The 18,404-nt window shown below is 53.7% G+C and overlaps 1 protein-coding gene across 2 annotated transcripts in view; it reads left to right on the top strand.

The window, feature by feature from the left end:
• Positions 1 to 550: 550 nt before the first annotated feature.
• Positions 551 to 18,404, top strand: part of AGPAT3 (1-acylglycerol-3-phosphate O-acyltransferase 3) — a 65,020-nt gene continuing 47,166 nt past the window's right edge. The window contains exon 1 of one of the 2 annotated variants that reach the window (XM_081139072.1): positions 551 to 659. The gene's annotated coding sequence lies outside the window, so the exon portion shown is untranslated. Of the gene's footprint in view, positions 660 to 11,920; positions 11,999 to 18,404 lie in introns of those variants that run through there. The other variant, XM_081139074.1, reaches the window with a different exon arrangement.

Raw genomic sequence — 18,404 nt, 5'->3', positions numbered from 1 at the left:
GTGCCAACTATAAGCCAGAGGGCAGCGCGCGGGGGCCTGAAACACGACCCTCGGTGGAGCCGGGGCTCCCAGGTCGCGCCCCAGCAGGACCCCGCTGCCGTGGGGGGCCTCAGGCCGCCAGACGGGCTCTGGACGGGGCTCGCGCCTGGGCACGCCCCCAGTGCCCTCGGGGTGCCCCGGAAGGGGGGTCTAGGCGGGGTCGCACCCCGCGTCCGCCCAGACGCCTCCCGCCGCGCGGCCCCCCGCCGCCCGCGCCCCCGATGCGGCCCCCCGGCCCCCCCGGCCCCCCCGGCCCCGCCGCCCCTCCTCCCCGCGTGTCCGTTACGCGCCGGGCCCAGCGCCGTCCCCCCGCACCCCGCCCTTGCCCCGTCCCCCACGCGCGTCCTCCCCGGGCCCCCGTCCCCGCCGCGCGTAGCCCCCGCGTGCCTCACGTCCCCGCCGCGGCGTGTCCCGCGCGCCCCCCGCCCCGCGCCGGCGGAACTGTGGGAGCGGCGCGCACAGGAAGTGGCGGGGCGGGCGGCGCGGGCGGCGCGGGGCGGGGATGGGGCCCGGGGGCGGCGGGCGCCGCACTCGCTGAGGCCCGACGCAGGGCCGGCGCCCAGGGCCCGAGCGCAGGCCGGAGCGGCCCGGACGACGCGGGCGCCACGCGCGACGAGCAGGTGAGCGGCGCGGCCCCGCGGGTCGGCCCTGCCCCTGCCCCGCCCGGCCGCCCGCCGCAGTGGGCCCGCAGCGCTCCCGGCCGGCCTGCGGGGCGCCGGGCTGGGTAGCGGCGGGTCCCCCGCCCCGGCCTCCCCGCGCCGTGTCCGGCGAGGCCCGGCCCCTCCCCACCTGCCGCCGCTCCGCGTCCCGGGAGGGGCGCCCCAGGGGGCTGGCGGCGGGCCGGAGGGTGCGCCACCCCCACCTCTCACGCCCGAGGTCTTGGGGGGCCCCTGTGCACCCTCGCGGCCGTGTGCGGGGCGCTGGCGCCGGGACCCTCGGGCGCCCCCTCCCTCCCCAGCGCGCGGCCCGGCGCCTCCCGCCGCCCGGAGGCTGCAGGTGGACCGCGCGGGCCGGGAGCGGGTGCCCAGCTTCCACTCGGCCGGGACCGAGGGCCGGCTGTGAATTTCCATGGTTCCAGTCAGGTGACGGGTCCACAGCCCAAGAGCCCCGGGAGGAAGGCGCCTCCACCCCAGGGCCACCCGGGGACCCGGGAGCCTCTGATCCTCAGACCCCCGGGAAGGGTGGATTATCAGCCGCGGAGGCTACCTGGAAAAACTGTGCGGTTTTCTGTGTGTGTTTTGATAACTTTGAGAGAAGTTCGGTGAAATAGGAAAAATGCTTTTATAAATGGCTTCCCAGCCCTTTCGTTTTTAAAGCAAATGTTAAGTCTTGTCCAAGAGAATCCTTGAGCAGTTGGGTCCCTTTCCGTAGGAAACAGGATCTTAGGAGACGGGAAAGGAGGGCTGCTGGCCCGAGACAGGCTGGAGTGAGGAGCGGCTGCCGCTGTTGAAAGTGAAAATCATCCCGGAGAGCCCAGCACCGCGCCTGGTGCGCTGGCGCTGATGGGCCTGTTGTTGCATCTAACCCAGGAGGTCCCCTGCGTGTTCAGTTACAGCCCTGCGGGCTAATTATACTCATTTAGGGATTGCTAATCAATGTTTCCTCCGATGAAACGCTTCAGGAGCGGTCTCGGTGGCATTCTGAACCTTCTCTGATTCGGTCACTTCCTTTCTGTCCCCCGCCCCCTGGGTTGTCATCCCCCCCCCCCACTTAAAGTTTCATAGTTGGCCTGTTACAGTTCAGTTCTGTATCCAGTTCTTGGTGACTCTCCGAAACTGTCTTGATTACATTGTTTAAAAAAGAAGCTACATGTGATTGACATTGAGCGCGCACAGGGCCTCTCCTTGGCCTTGGAAGGTGTAAGGCGCCTTGACGTTTTGAACCGGACTTCACGTGCTGGGCCGGAGCCTCCGTTCACCCCACCTGTGGGGGCCTTACCTGGGCATCTGTGCCGACAAGCCTGTGTGTGTCTTAGCAGTAGCCTGGAGAGTTTTCAAGAGCAGGGCTAAGGCCGGCCTTGTGGATGGTGAAGGAAGACTCAGGAGGGGTCCCAGAATTGCAGAGGCCTAATTCTAGAAGCTGCCTGGGGGTGGTCCCTTGTCCCTGGGCTGGCCCCGCTTGCTTGCGGGGATGCTCCCTGTGTGTGCACACACTGGTGTGCCAGGGCGGTGGAGGTAGACTGGAAGTTGTTTTGTTTTGGAAGTTAGAAAAAGAGCACCCGCCGAAGTGACCATTTTCACTCCACTTCCCCTGTTAGCTAGTGGTGGGTTACCCTTGACATGTGTCACTTCTGATGAGACTTCGACCGTGTAAAGAACGTTCTGCGAAAACAGTGAGGTTCACTTACCTGCTGGAGGTCAGGTCACAGATCGGCGTGGCCAGCGTTTAAACTAAGCTCCGTGGACTCTCGTCTTCTCAGACCCGGCAGCCTGCTGAAAGTCTGTGAACTTTTATCTCTGGTTAAATCAGAGGTAGGAGGGAATTGTTGAAACTCTTACAAACAGGGAAAATGAAAAACAGATGTGTTTGAGAAGAGCCACATGTCCTGGGGTTTGGCTCGGGAGGGTCTGGTTAATTTGTCCAGTCACATCTGACCCTAAACGCGTCCCAGTGGCTTTCAGTCTGACTTAACCGGGGAGACCTGAGGGGGGGCTGGCCCCTCGCTGTTAGCAGTTAGCACCTTGTCACCGTCAGAATGGGCGGTGGCAAAAGTGATGGCTTCCGCTCCCAGCCTTGTCCTCCCTCTCTGGCCTTGTCAAAAACTCTAATATTTTACTGTTACAAGTTGTGGCTGATGGATGTTAAGGGAGCAAAGCATTGAACGGATGGGTTACATTTGTCTTTTTCTTTTTTAACCTCTTATGACTGAGATCTTTATTGCTTAGTCTTTTCATTAAGGAAATTGATGTTACAGGAAGGTTGACTGAGTTTTGTAAAACAGCTGCTAAGGGATTTTATGGGTTTTACTTTGGCAGACCATTCTTTGGTCAACCAAATAGTGCTTGAAGTTTTAAATGAGTTGTTTCCCATCGTAAAGTGAAATGACCGTGACTTAATCTTCTGTTCCGAAAACTACCTAATGGTAATTTTAAATTAACCCTCAATTACTAATTTAAAAATGCTGCATTTTAGGCAATCGCATTAGTGGTTCATCCTCTGACAGCCTTTCTTCCAGTTATTTAGAAGTCACCGTGTTTGATTACCTTTGTTAAGCAAGGAGACCGAGACACTGTTGACCTTGGGGGCCGTCTGCGTGTCTGTTGGGAGGTGGGAGTGGGGGCGGGGGGATTGGCCAAGTTCTCGCTCTGACTGGCCTGGGTGCTGTGGTTACACTGGCGCTGTCCTTTGCCCAGAGGCCAGAGGGTATACATGTTAGGTGCTAGTGTGTCACCACACTGAAAGAAACGTGTGTCCTTGCACATGTGACAGGCAGAATTCTTCCTGGCCAAGTGCTGTACATGCCATAGGACTAGACACTGATGCCGGGGGCTGCGATGGGAGCAGCATGTCCCCAGGTGACTTGGAGGCCACGCGTCATTCATGTGGAGCGTCCGGATCCCTGTCTGAAAGCCGTGGGGAGCGAGATCAGTCGTAGAGAGCAACAGTGATCAGGGACAGATTCCACCATGAGCAGTAGTCAGAGCCGCTGCCAGGAGACTGTGCTGGCCCATGGTGACCTGTTCCCGGATGGTTCCAAACCAGGCAAGGGGCTGGGTTCTGGGGCGCCAGAGGCAGTGACTCTCTCTCTGTCACATCGCGTGTTGACCTGAAAACTTAATGAGTATATGGAGGGGACATTAAATGTGTCCCCTCCAGCATAATTCAGGCTTCGCTTATTGTTTTCATAACAACAGCTGCAATCCTTGCACCTCGGGCAGGCGTTTCAGGTGCTGCTTTTGTTGTTTAAGTCTCAAAACAACCCTGTAAGGACGGTGGTGTTGTCCCGTTACACAGATGGAGAAACTGAGGGGGGCAGGCTTGGCCAGGGTTGCTCGGTGCACACGTGGTGAATCTAGATCGCAAACAAAGGTCTGATTGAATACCAGTCACCTTGGTGCTCAGACAGCTCAGTCAATGAAAAGCCTACATTTTGGAAGCGGAGACTGCGTGGTTGGCTTCGCAGAAGAATTCACGTACAAAGTCCTGCCTGGTGGAAGGCCGCGCTCGGTGGCCAGGGGGTCAGAAATCCCCGTCCGAGACGATAGAAACAGACATGAGCCAGATATGACGTTGCATCGGAAAGAACAGAAATTCATTTTATGCAAATGCACGGTGCTCAGCGTTTCATCCGACATGAGGTCAGACTAAAACGGAGAGCTGTCCACTGACCTGTCACATAAAGAATGAGCCGATAATTGCGGGAAGCTCCCCACAGATTGATTTCTAATCTAGACTGTGGTCCTGGTCTAATTGGAGTGATGGAGTGAGTGAACGAAGGAAGGTGCCTTTTATTAGGAAGATACACATAATCCTTACGCTCAGAGAGAAATCACTCAGTGGGCAGACCCTGCAAAATACGGTTCCGGTTCCGTAGCAGCAATTTTTTGCCAAATAAGACAGCAGCCAAATTGTTACGTGAAGACTGCCTCGGTCCGGTTTATTCGGCAGGTGGATGTCAGGGTGAGAAGTGCCAGGAGGTTCACCAGGAGGCTGAAGGGGGGGCAGGTCCAGGCAGGAGAGCCCTGGGACCACTGTGCTGCGGTGACACCTGAGAGTGGGGACAGGCGAGGGTGGGAGGGAAGAGCCTCTGCCTGGCGTTTTTAGGCCAGGACACCGCCCACCCCAGGAGTCCTGTGTCTTGCAGGCCCAGCCCTGCTTGGGTGCCACCTGCTTGGGTGTCTCTCCTTCCGTTTACCGCCCGGGCTTTCCGGACTGCTGAGCTCTCACCATTGGGGGGGGTCCTGAAGGCTGTCAGCTCCCCTCCCACCGTGTGGCTGGTCCTCTCAGTGGGGTCTGAGTGACAAAGCTCTGTGACTTTCTCATAGAGAAGGTTTAGTGACTTGGTAATCCCCAGAAACAGAAGGGCATAGTAGAAATAATCCCCGCTGCTAACAGTCCCGTGGCATGGGGAGTGTTGGTTTCATTTTAGGAAAAGCCCCTGGTTATGGCAGGTCTCCTTAAGCTGCCACTCGGGCCCATTCTGTGACGACCCCGAGGTTCAGAGTCCACTTACTGCCTTAGACTCTATAATAGTCCACATGCTGCCTTAGACTCTTTAATACTCTTTTAAAAATATATATATGTCAATAAAGATATATCAATAAAGATTTCAGAGAGAGGAAGGGAGAGGGGGAGAGAGAGAGAAAAACATCAATGATGAGAGTCATTGATCAGCTGCCTCCTGCACGCCCCCAACTGGGGATGGAGCCCCCAACCCGGGCACGTGCCCTGACCGGGAATCGAACCCCGATCTCCTGGATCCTAGGTCGATGCTCAGCCGCTGAGCCACGCTGGCCAGGCCGGACTCTATAATATTCTACACACTGCCTTAGACTCTATACTATTCACATACACGTTAGCGTCTGTAATATTCCACATACACTTTAGACTATGATATCCCACGTATACCTTAGACTCTGCGGTTAAGTGCATTCCCAGGCACTCGTAATTTTTGTTGCTTTTGTAAGCAGTGTTTTAAAAATTTATTTGTAATTAAAAACTTCCAGCCTCTTGTTGGTGTTGTACAGAAAGGCAGTGGATTTTAGGTATCGATTTTGTAGCCAGTCACCTTCCCAGTCTCTGTTTCTCATCGATTTGTAGATTTTGGGGTTTTCTGCGCAGACACCCGCATCGCCTGGTGGCGGCTTTGTTTCTTCCTTGGGCCTCTGGTGTCTCTCCTCCGTTTGCCGCCCGGGCCTTCCGGACTGTTGCATGGGAGCGGGATAGGGTGGTGGTGCCTCGTTCCCAGTTCTGAGGAAGCCGCGCTGTCGTTTCCCCTTGTCCTGGTGCAAACACGCTGCTTGGTTCTGAATTGTCCCATTGCTCCTCCTGGGGCCAGAGGCAAATGGATGGAAAGAAAAATAAAGAGATTAAAGACTTACCTCTGTTGGTCATCAGGGATGTGCAAAAATACAGCCACAGGGTGGTGCCGGCCTGCCCACGGGGCAGCTGAACTGGAAGGCGGCCTCAGCCCGGTGCTGTGAGCAGTCAGCGCGTTGGGGACCTCGCGGCCAGATCTGCGGGGGAGGCTGTTCTGCGTGCAGGCCCCACCCAGTGTGCGGGGTCAGGACCCAGGGAGGGAGGCCCAGCAGCTCCTCATAGTGGGCTAACCCTGGAGAAGAGAAACGTGGTATATAGTTACAATGCAGTATTATCTCAAATAAAATTCCCATGGCGGGAAAGAGCTGCAGTAGCTGCAACCATGTGGGGACAGGTGTGCGTGGCTCTCACAGGTGTGCTGAGGCGCAGAGGTGTGTACCTCCTGACCCGCAGGCCCGAAGCACAAAAGCAGGCGAAACCAGGCCCTGCTGCCTGGAGTCGGGGTGGTCTCCGAGGGGACACTGGGGAGGGGCACTGGGAGTGCTTTCTGTCTTGACCCAGGGGTCGGTTCCCTGGGTGTGTTTCGCAGTCGCAGATCTGTTCAGGTTTTCCAGTCCTGCGTGACTACAGTTTGGTGCGTTATTTTTCTAGGGAGAGATCTGCATCAGTTACTGTTGCTGTGTAACAAATGGTACCAACGTTTATGGGCTTTAAAAACAACACCATCATCTCACAGTGTCTGTGGTCCAAGAATCTGGGCCCAGCTTAGCTGCGTTCTCAGGCTCGGGGCCTCTCACAGGCGGCCGTCCAGGTGTCTCTGGGCTGTGGTCTTATCTGAAGGCTCTGTGGGGAAGGGTCCCTTTCCAGGGTCACTCACGGGTGGTTGTCAGGATTCTGAGGGCCTCCCCAACATGGCAACTTGCTCCTCAGAGCACGAAAGCATGAAAGGAGAGAGAAGAAGAGAGAAGGAGGGAGAGGCAGGGAGGGAGGGAGGAAGTCACAGTTTTTTAAGACCTCACCTCGGTGGTGACCTTCCATTGCTCGTGCGGTACTGTTTTTGTTAGACGGCAGTCACTAGGTGTAGCCCACCCTCAAGGGGAGGGGATTATGTGGGGGTGTGAACCGTGGGGGTCACCTCAGGGCCGCCTGCCACACCATCCATTTCGTTAAACTGGCCATTTCCTTGGTACAAGGGTCATTCCATTTCCTTAATTTTTAAATCTCTGTTGTGTCTAACATTAACTTCCCCTTTTCATTCCCAAAGTTGCTCTTGCCTTTTTTTTTTTTTTCTTGAGTCATCTCAGCGGAGGTTTATGTGTTTTATTACTGATTGCAGAACCAGCTTTTAGTTTTGCAGACCATCTCTGTCTCTGTTTTCTGTGCCATTAATTTCTGCTTTCATTGCTGTTCCTGCTTTCCACGCTCCTTGGGTTTATCCTGCTGTTCTCTTTCTGGGTTACTGAACGGAAAGCTTAACTTCTTTTTTTTTTTTCTAAGTGTAGTTTCTTAATTCTGTCATAAGCACTGAAGGCTGTAACTGGCCTCCCTGGTTCTGCTGTGTGGTAGCCTGTCTATTTTGGTCTGTAGCATGTTCATTGCTCAGTCCTCAGCAACCATCAAAAATTGCTGATATTATTCTTCTGTGACTCATGACTGATATAAATGACACTTGTTTTCTAAATGTGTGGGGATTTTAGGTTAATGATTATTTTTTTCCTCCCCCGAGGATACGTTTATTGATTTTATTTTTATTTATTTATTTATTTTTATTGTTATTATTTTAAATCCTCGCCTGAGGATATTTTTTCCACCAGAGTGAGAGGGAGAGAGAAAGAAACACTTATATGAGAGAGACACGTTCGTTGGTTGCCTCCTGCCTGCACCCCGACCCGGGGCTGGGGATGGAGCCTGCAAATGAGGTACGTGTCCTTGGCCAGAATTGAACCCAGGACCCTTCAGTCCACAGGTCGATGCTGCAACCACTGACCCAAACCAGCCGGGGCTGTTTATTGATTTGAGAGAGAGACAGAGAGAGAGACAGCAATGTGAGAGAGACATCGATTGGTTCCCTCCCATATGCACCCTGACCAGGGATTGAACTCGCAACCTAGGTATGCGCCCTGACCGGGAATTGAACCTGCAGCCTTCTGGTGTCTGGGATGACGCTCCAGCCAGCTGAGCCGCCCAGCCAGGGCCCAGGTTAATGTTTAACTTCACCTGCCTGTGGGCAAGGGGACAGTCTGTACGGCACTGACCGTTTCTGAGGCTTGGGTTATATCCCATCACTGTCCCCCAGCTTCTGTTGCTCTCGGGGGGTCGCCCTCAGTGCTTCCCGTGGGGGTTGTATGTTTTCCCTCTGGCAGCTTTTACGGTCTCCTTGCCCCTGGCGGTCTTCAGTTCCCCTGTGGTGTCCCTAGAGTGGGTTTCTGTAGTTTATCTTGCGTTGGGTTCAATATGCTTCCTGAAGATAGTCTTGTGTCTTTCAGCAGTTCTGGAAAACTGTTCAGCCACTTTTTTTTTTTTTTTTTAAGTTTTGCTCCTACCTTATGCTTGGCTTACAACACCCTCTGAGCCTCTTGTTCACGTTAGTTTAGTCTTTTTTTTTTTTTTTCTTCTGCATTCTCAGTCATTTCTTTGGCTTCTTCTTCCAGTTTTCCAGCCCTGTCTTCATCTCTGTCTAATCTGCTATTTAACCTGCTCATTCAGCTTTTCATTTCACTTATATTTTTCATTCTTAAAATTTCTCTTTGCTTCTTTCCAAATCTGCCTTCCCATTTGCTTCGTATTTCAGTTTCCTCTTTTATCTCTAAATGTGCTTATTTTTTATACTGCAACTAATGATACCAAGTAATACTACCAAACATAATTTCAAAGCCTAAATTTCTTTTTTTTTTTTTTTTTTTTAATATATCTTTATTGATTTCAGAGAGAGGAAAGGAGAGGGAGAGAGAGAGAGATAGAAACACCAATGATGAGAGAGTCACTGATCGAGCCCACAACCCGGGCATGTGCCTCGACCGGGAATCGAACCCCGATTGCCTGGATCCCAGGTCGACGCTCAACCGCTGAGCCACGCCCGGCCGGGCAAAGCCTAAATTTCTTGAGGGCTGAATTCCACTGCTTGTTCTGCCGCCCATCACTCCCTGGAGCGGGTTTCTCATGGGCTTTGTAATTCTGGATTGTGGACTTATATTCGGGTGAGCTTGGTGAGGATTCCTGCAAGGCTCGTGGAGCAGAGTCTCTGCTTCTGCGAGGAGCCCAGGAGTGGGATTGAGCCAGAGCCATTTTAGCTTAATTTTCTGGACTCACAAAGGGGACTTCTAAAGATGCAGTGGACAGAGAAGGAAATTACCCTAAAGTAAAACTCTGAGATTGAAGAAATTGCTAATGGTCAGGTGAAATCTATACAAATCCTGATGAAAAAGCAATAACAAAAGTTGAAGGAACGTCATAGATTTAGGTCCAGAGGACTAAGTGACTGAGCTAACCGGGGGAAGTAGCCTGGCCTGAAACCGCCCTGGGGAAGACAAACGCGAGCCCAGGGGTTCAAAGCTGGGACGACCCTCGCATCCCCAGTGCACCAGTGCCAACTGCTTTGACCAGTTGGGGACACAGTTGCAAAATGTATCTCAGATTTTGTACTCACTAAATTCAACTTCCTGTCGCTTTCTCTCCCCATTTTTCTCCCATCCGCACAACAGGTGATTTCTGCAATCTCGGCACAGGCAAGCTCAGCCATGACTTAAAGAGTTTTCTTCAAATAACTTTTTTTTGTAGCTGAGACGCTACACTATGTATGTAACACAGGGTATCTAGCAGTGATAGAGAGCATGATTTCTTAAAAAGGTGATTAGTAGCAGTAAGTTAAAGAGAATGATTTTGGGGGGAAGATGATATTACATCTTAGAATGTCAGATTTCAAAACTAGAAAATAAATGTGAAACAAACAATGATCAGGCACCTGAAAGGTGTTGTTCTTGGGGCTCTGTCCGCCTGAGGTTGTCTTCTTGCTGGTGGCCTCTCATCCCACCTTGTTGTTATATTTCCTGTGAATCAGTGACCCAACCTCCATCTCTTCTCGGTTCCGATTCCTAACCCCCAGGCCTGCATATTCCATTGTCTTCTCTCTCCAGCCTCAGCAGGCCCTTTCCTGCCCTTTCTGCTGGATCCACAGCCTTCCTCCTGTCTTCCTTTGACCTTGGGCATGGCCCTCACCTTCTCACCACTTCTATCCAACATTATACTAGAAAAGTAAGACAGGAAAAAGAAATAAAAGACATACACGATGCAAAAGAGAAGTGAAATTGTCAGTGGAGACGTTGGAAAACTGAGGTACCGCGGTACTATCACCGGACAATTAAAATCTGTACTAAAACACCATTTAAATAGCAGGGAAAATATGAAATTCTTAGGGATAGATGTAACCAAAAAATGTGCCAAGAGAAATGCAAGAAGACCTGTGTAAATGGGGAGCTATACTATGTTAATGAACCAGAAGATACAATGTTACCAATGTGTCAATTCTACCAAAACCGACATGTAGATTCAGTGCAATCAGTCATAATCCTGGCAAGGTTTTTGTTTGTTTGTTTGTTTTAGAAATTTACAAGCTTATTCTAAAATTTACATGGAAATCCAAAGTCCTAGAATAGCCAGAATATTTTTGAAGGGACAAACAAAAGGTATCCCGGTTTTAAGACTTTCTCTGTTGCTTCGTCAATCGGGACATTGTGGGAAGGGTCTGCATGAACACCAGTGGGATGGAGTGATTCCTGAAACAAACCCACCCATTTACAGTCAGATCAATCAGTTTCCAATGAAAGTATCAATGTAATTCCATGAGGAAGTGATAGTATTTTCAACAGATGGTGCCAGGATTATTGGACACCCATGTGCAAAAACAATGAACCTCCGTCCTATTTCTTCCCATTGTAAAAAAAAAAAATTAACTCAAAATGGGTCACAAACCTAAATGTGAAAACGAAAACTCTAAGATTTATAGAGGAAAAATGTGGTATATACATACAATGGAATATTATTCAGCCTTAAAAACAAAGATGCTGTAACCTGGACGAACCTGGAGCACCTCTGGCTGGGTGAGGTAAGCCAGTCACAGAAGGTCAAACACTGTGTGACCCCACTTTATATGAGGTGCTTAGGGGAGTCAGATTCGCAGGAACAGGAAGCAGGGTGGTGGTGCCAGGGCCGGGGGAGGGCGAGGGGGAGTGAGTGTTTAATGGGGACAGAGTTTTTTTTTAGTGGGGAAAGCGAAAAGCCCTGGAGATGGACGGTGGGGATGGTTGTCCAACAGTGGGAATGTGCTTAATGCCACTGAGCTGTGCGCTTAAACATGGTTAAAACGGTGAATCTTATGTATATATTACCACAATTTAAAACAAACAAAAACAGGGACTAAAATGGCCGGTGGACCCAGGTTTCACTTTGCTGGATACAGCCTGAGGTCATGCTGGAGGGAGGGGCGGGCTGGCTGTCCGGGAGGGGAGCCTGGTGTGCAGGGTTTCGTGGGCTTGGGAGGCAACCAGAGTGCAAGTGAGGTCGGCAGCCCGAGCTGCCGCCGGGAGGGGCAAGCCCGGCGCGCACGGGGCCGAGGCCGGGGGCTGCTTGGATCCACGTGCTGTGTGGCAGGAGGAGCCCGTCTTCAGCTGCTCCCGAGAGCCTGCGGGGAGGTTGAGGTTGCTTTGCGGTCCTTCCTGGGGTGTGTTCGTTTGAGAGCCATCTGCGGGGCCTGGGAAGGAACAGCTCGGAAAGTCCCCGGACAGGCCACGGCCTGGTGTTTGCTGGAGGGAGTGGAATATTCAGTTCACCGGGAAATAAAGTTCATTTGCAACAGTCCACTTCCCTGACCTTCAGGAGTTTTTCCTGCGTAAATACATGAGTTTGTGCCTTTCGCTTTTAGGGCTTCAAGGTGGAAACCTCTAAGGACGATTGATGCCCCTGGCTGTGCTGACCCTGAGCCTCAGTAAGTTAGGAGAGGAGGCACCCGAGCTTGAGGGGGGGGGGAGTGTGTTTCTGTTCCCTGGAGCAGCCCTGGAGTGGGTCCCGCCCCCGTGATCTGGGCACAGCTCTTGCTGGCAGACACAGAAGTCCATCTGCCTTGAGAGCCAGGCTCTCTGACTTAGCTTCAGTGACATTGAAGGGACCTTGGGCACAGTTGGGCCTTGGTGTATGCTGATTGATTTTCTTAAAGGCGTATATACTTTGAAGTTTTCTCACAGCCAAGAGATATTTATTAATCAGTTCCCATTTGGCTAAAATCCAAATGAAAAAGTTCAGGTATGTGGTCTCTCCTTCTGTTCTTTCCTGGAAGGATGAGCTGAGGGGCCAGGCTACAGATGTTGCTGGGTCCCAGGGTGTCCGAGGGGGTGCAGCAGTGGCTGTCACCCCCGCAGAGCTGGGTCCGGCTTTTGTTAGTAGACCCCGAATTCCGAGCCAGACATAGCTGTCAAGTTTAGATGTCCTGGGATGACGTGTGACCCCAAGGTCTGTGTGCATGTTTGCCAGTGGGAGAGCCCAGTTACCATGGGGTGGTCAGCTCCTGTGGGGCACTCCCCTGGGAGCCCAGTGATAACTGTCACTTGCTGCGAAGAGCACCGAATCGGGGGTGGGCATGGGGGTACCAAGTTCATCGGACTAGAGGACTCTGTCCTCAGGCCCATCCCACAGAGTGGCCTCCCGTTACCTGGGCCCTGTGTCCTGGCTCCGGGCAGCCCGGGACCCTTCTTTTAGGCTCCATGCTGACCATCTCCCTTCTGTGCCCACACGCAATCTCGGTATCCATAGTATTAGGTGAGTGAGTGACAGGGCCCTTTATGTTAATCATGCCTTGGCCAGCCGGCTCCTGCCATTCCTTCTTTGGGCCTGGAGTCACCTGTCTTTTAATGTGCTTTCTGCGAAGAGCGAGTCCCGGTCCCTGTGTCTGAAGTTTGCACGTTTAACTCTTAGTTTCCAGTTCCCGGGCAGGTGGTTTAAACTCCTGTGTAATAATAACAACAAACAGTGTGCTAGCAGCTACTATTGCTAAAAACAAACAGCTTTTGGGAAATGAGTAGGGCTGATGCAACCTGATGCCAATCACACTTTTTATACTTATAGTCATGACTTATTTAAAATAGTGTTTCTTAAGTATATGAACTGAGCACTGCAGTACTGCTTCGGTTTTCACATTAAAATTTGTTTAGTGTCACTTTAGAATTAAATATTTTCTCATGAGGGCCTGCTTAGTAACTTAACATAAATGTGATGCTGGCAGCAGTTCCCAGTCCTCTTGAGGGTCTCACCTTCATCATTGGGAATCAAAAGTTTATTTGCTCTCTTTGTTCATTTTTTATTTAATACGCAGTTCATGGTTTCAACTGTTAAATTGTTGTGAGCGGCTATTGTGCGCAGAAGAAAATCAGTTACATTGTATCCCAGGGTTGAGCTCTCAATGCTCTCCTTTCTTTTCCTGTCGGTTATCTTCTGCGGCGTTATCTCCTGCAGTGGCTGGGGGACGCCTGGGGCGGGGAGGATTCTCTCGCTACCAACTGCCAGGGGTGCTGGAGGCCAGGGCACGGCCTGCGGTGCTGCAGGGGCCGCGGGTGGTGCCAAGAGCCTTGTGATCCTGGAGGCACTTTGCATTGTGCACAGCAGGCCTGTTTCCTCCACCACAGTTTGTTCCTGGGGGAGAGTGGCCCAGGGCCACTAGTCATCAGCCGGACCTCTCCCCAGAATGTGGGGAGATTGGAGATAGAAATCAGTCTGGTCTCCCTGGTTTTGGGGGACTGGGCCCTCAGTGCTCTGTAACAGTTGAGGGCCGGGAAGGAGGGGAAGAGGAGGATTGGTGAGTTGGAGACTTGAGCTTTTCAGGACTAGCGATAGCCAGGGGGCAATCCCCAGATCAGATTTATAACCAGGCAGCGTGGGAGATGAGCTGCCTTCAGTTATATATACACAACTTGTCTCTTTACTGAGGCAGGAAAGAGTGAAACTGACCCCCAGGCTAGTAACCATCAATACCGAAATAGAGTATTGACTTGATCTGGGGCCTCTCGAGAGGAGAGACCCAAATGTCTAAAGGACACCTGAAAAGGTGTGCAACTTGGTCATCAGAGAAATGAAAATGTAAAAGCACGGGTGTGATATCTACGCAGCCCCGGAACAGCTAAAAAGAACAGGGCAGATGGTGGGGAGCTCACGTGTTGTGGCTGTAACTTGGCCCCATCACTTTGGAAAAACATTATTATTATTATTATGATGCGTGTGGGCTCGGGGCTGAGCACCCCAGATCCCTCCTCAGTCAGTTCTCTTCCCATCTTTATGGGACAAACCTTATTATTTGTGTTTTTCAGGCGAGGACACAGGCTCAGGATAAGTGTTTTGCCTGCGCTCACACCCCGGGGGCCACGCCACGCTTCACAGTCCCCCTGCTGTGCCCTGAGCGGGGGTGGGGGTGTCCATCCTGCCCCTGCTGGATCCGGGTGCCCTGGTAGGCCCTGTGCTGGCCGTCCTGTCACGTGCCAGCCAGCCCAGCAGCAGGGAACGTTGCTGCCCAGAGTGGGGGGCCTCAGTGGGCCGGAGTCCGTCCGTGGACCCGTGGAGACCCTGGGGCCTGCGTGCGCGTGGGACCCCGCTCAGGGCAGCCTCTTGGGCTGCCGGCATGTGCAGTCCCTGTGCTGCGCCCCTTCACTGACTGAGGGACAGGCTGTCACTCCTGTGTCACTGTTACCACAATTTCAGCTCATACTTGTTTCCCACTAACTTTTTAAATAAGTTTTAAGGTGATTTTAAGGTTTTCCTTAGTCTTTCTTAGGTGCTAATATTGGAACGGGGCCTTTCCTGGTGCTTGTTCCCCGGCTCCCCTCGACTCCCTCTGCCAGGCGTGCAGGAGCCGGGCCCCAGCCTTCGGCCTGGTTGTCCGCGGTCACTGCTTCCGGAACTTCCAGCCTGGCCTTGGACGTTGCTCCCTGCGGCCGGCGGGTGCGGTAGGGCGGGGGCAGGGGACCCTCCTCACCCAGCGAAAGGTTAGTCTGCTCTCCTGGAGAGATTTAATCTGCCTGATAGTTCCCCGTGGGGCCCGGTCTGCGGGGGGCGTGCGGGCGGGGAGAGAGTCCCAGGGAGAGCGCGACTGGGGACCTTCGGGAGACCAGAGCACCCCGGGGAAGGTGAGGTGGGTCAGTGACATTTTGGCCTTTCATGATTAAATCGGGCAGGGTCCTGTGTTGCTGGGATCCCCGTTTCGTGAATTCTGGAATGAGGGGCAGCCCAAGGACTTCAGGCAGAGAGAGACCTGAGCTCCGGCCTCTTTCTGCAGAAGAGGCTTGGTCCACGGCAGCAGTGGGCGTCCGTGCCCCACAGGGGCCTGGCAGGTCCTGCACCCCTGCCGCGGTGTGTGCCATGGGCCCCGGGCAGTGCCGCCACCCCGACTGCTCACGCTGCGCACGGCCTCGGCCCGGGCCCGCCCCCGGAGGCCCCTCACAGCCCGGGCCTGGGTGGGCGGGGGAGGCTGGTGCGAGTGTCCGCTGCCAGCTCGGTGCGCCCATGCGGCTGTGCTTGGGAGCCTCTGTTTGCTCTCTAAACGTGCGACAAAGGGCTTGGACTTTGGCAGGCCAGCTTGCGTCTAGGGAATGCATATCTTGTGCAATGTAAGCTTTTTTTCCCTTAAGAGACACATCGGTGTTCATGATAACTGGGGAAGCCGTCGTGCCCACTGTCCAGAAAAAGGTTGGGGCTTAATAAGCAAGAAAGGTAATTTCTTTCTTAATATTTAAATTTTAATTATAAAAGGGATATGTGCTTGTAAAATTTGAATGCAGAACCAAATCTAATAAATAATCATGTCATTGTCCATTTCATCCCAGATCCTGCTCTTTCCTGGCGTGAACTCCTGTAAGTGGTTTGTGGTTTATCCTTGCAGGGCCTGTAGAAACACACAGAAGGACAGACAGACAGACACACACACGCAGGGCCTCTAAAAATGTACTCATGTCATAGTGCACGTCTGGGCACTGTGCTGGAACTTGTCTGGAAGTCATTTTGCAACAGATCTACCTCATTTAAAAAAACGAACCTTCCTTTTTATGCATGTCCTACAGAGCATGCGTGGATATACATGCACATACTCACACGTGCACACACGTGTTGTGAGACACGTCCGTGTGACAGTTTTAGGGCACAGTCCCCTGATCATCACTGTATTAGGAACAGGGTGTGCATTCAAGACCTGGACGTGTGTGCAGCTTGGAAAGTGCTGGGACCAGGACGCTGGCCCGTGCGGGGGGGCTGGCAGGATGGGGTGATACCTGGAGACAGTGTCTGTGAGGAGGTGCCGATGGCCCAGGGGATGCTTGGGTGTCAGCCCCACCCCTGACCTGCCCTCCTCCCCGCATGACCCCTGGAAGGTGGACCTTGCCTCCTGCTGCTTTGGGACCCGCTGTCCCTTTCGGTCTCTGGCTGGTGCCCTCGGTGAGTTGGCAGGGGTGCCGGGAGTCCCTTCAGGGACAGTGACCTGGACCAGGCTCCTTTCCCAGGGAGGTGCGTCTGTTTTCTGGAACGTTCCACCTGGCTCTCCTGCTGGAACGCACGTGAGGGGCTGTGTGCACACCGGCTCACACGCCTGCTGTTGTCGGGTCACCAGTGCTCGGTGGCGGAGCCGCCTTCCTCCCAGCGTCCAGCAGGCAGGCCCGCAGAGGCCCCATGTCGGGGCCCGTCGTCCCACAGACACCGCCTGCCTGGCAGCGCCTTGCCGTTCGGGGACTGGAACTGAAAACCGGAGCTCGCCTCCGGGGTGGCGGTGCCCGGGGCACCAGCGCCTCGTGTGCCGCGGGTGAGGCCCTGTGCCGAGGGGCTCTGGTTGGAGCGGAAGGGCTGTGGAGACGGGCGACCCGGGCCGCGTGCGTGCAGCCTGAGCCGCCCGAGCCACCCCCTCGGCCCGGCCCGGCACTGCCTCAGCTTCCCGGTCACTCGCTGCCTGTGAATTGAAACCAGGGGGTGCGTCTGTGGCTGCACCAGGGCAGGGCCTGGAGGGAGCGTCCAGCTCACGTGGTCCAGCCCCAGACGTCGAAGGGAGGGAACCAGGCAGGCCTGGCGCACCAGTAGTTGTCACACGTGTGGCCCCTCCTCATTGTTAGTCCGCTTTGCTCTCTGCTTCGTCCCCCCAAAGTGAGCGTCCGCCCGGGAAGCGTGCTGGCTGCTGCCCTGGGGGGGTCCCCGGCTTCCTCCTGAGCCTCGTGCGGGGCTCCCACTTTCCCCAACACGTCTCAGGAGCTTCTGGGGTTCCCGTGCCGACGACCCGTCATCTCCGAGGGACAGAAGCCGTGTGGCCCTCGCTTCTCTTGCTGTCCGGTCTCAGCACTGCGGCCGCCGTCGGTTGTCCGTGGTGGCGGCAGCTGGGCAGCCACGTCCTGCATCGCGAGTGGGTTGAATTGAATTTCCTCGGCGGCTTTTCCTGAGCCCAGGGAAAGAGCCCCGTTTCCTTTTCCTAGTGCTCTCAATCGTTAGGTTAATTGATTTTCTGCAGTAAACGTTTCCGTGTCCCGGTGTAGACCATGTTGGGTCCTGGTTTCTCTGTAAACGGCGCGGCCCGGGCCCGCCTGCGCTTCCCGCTGCCTCCCGGAGCCCCGGGCTTCTCGAAGGAAATGCCGACTGTGGGGCGACTGTGGGGCGAGGGGTTCCCCCCGCCAGCCTGCGGCGGGTGGGTGTGTTGGCATCAGGGGAAGCATGTGAGGAGTGCGTATAATCTTTTAAATTGCCTCCCCTTTATGGCACGTTTTTGTCAGGAAGTGAGGTTGGATTCTGCGAAACTGTCTGGCCAGCATTCTTTTTAAAGAACTACGACTTTTAGTAACAGATTTCCTACCATAAAATCATCCTTGCGTTTGTGGAACAAACCCCTCTTGGTCACGGTGGTCGTCTTTAATGTGCTGTTAGATTCTGGTTGCTCCTGTTTAAAGGAACTTTTGTATCTGTAGTCATGAGCGAAGAGCGGTGGCTCTCAAACCTTTCATTTCTACACTCTTAAAAAATTATCGAGGGCCCCAGAGAGATTTTGGTTTTGTGTTACAACTATTGTGGCTCTCAGCAGGGGGTGATTCTCACCCCTTGGCCCTCCACCGAGGGGACACTGGGCAGTGTCGGGAGACGGTTTTGGTTGATACAACTGGTGGTGGTGGTGGGGGGGGCCTGCTACTGGCCTCTAATGGATGGAGGCCGGGGATGCTGCTAAAGATTCTGCAGTGCACAGGACAGCCCCACCACAAAAGATCTGATCCACATTTCAGTAGAGTCATGGTTGAGAAACTCTGGTGTTGATGTACATACTGTTTTAGGAATTAACACCAGGAACATTTAAAAATATTTAATAATTTATTTAAAATGGCAGCAATAGCTCT

This window comes from Miniopterus schreibersii (genome assembly GCF_964146895.1).
Source record: "Miniopterus schreibersii genome assembly, chromosome: 5".
NCBI classification, from domain to species: Eukaryota; Metazoa; Chordata; class Mammalia; order Chiroptera; family Miniopteridae; genus Miniopterus; species Miniopterus schreibersii.
The sequence above is the reverse complement of the archived record's forward strand: the minus strand, read 5'-3'. Positions and strand labels throughout refer to the sequence as shown.